Here is a 245-nt window from a genome sequence, read left to right as displayed (position 1 = left end):
AAGGATTCTATAATAAAAAGCTAATATATAGAAAACATGGTCACAACTTGTACGTTTCGAATTCTCGGAATACTAAATTGGATAACCTTGAAGTGAAGACGACACCTCTACTTTACTAAAAGCAGTTGTCATATTCACATTTTCCAAAACTCAGGTTCCTGAAATTTGTTCAATACTTTTCTGGTATATTCAACCCTAATAACTCTTAGTAATAACAGACTGTGTGCATGAGTGACTTGGGAAAA

The sequence above is a fragment of the Penaeus monodon genome, chromosome 32, assembly GCF_015228065.2.
Source record: "Penaeus monodon isolate SGIC_2016 chromosome 32, NSTDA_Pmon_1, whole genome shotgun sequence".
In the NCBI taxonomy this organism is placed as follows: domain Eukaryota; kingdom Metazoa; phylum Arthropoda; class Malacostraca; order Decapoda; family Penaeidae; genus Penaeus; species Penaeus monodon.
The sequence above is the reverse complement of the archived record's forward strand: the minus strand, read 5'-3'. Positions refer to the sequence as shown.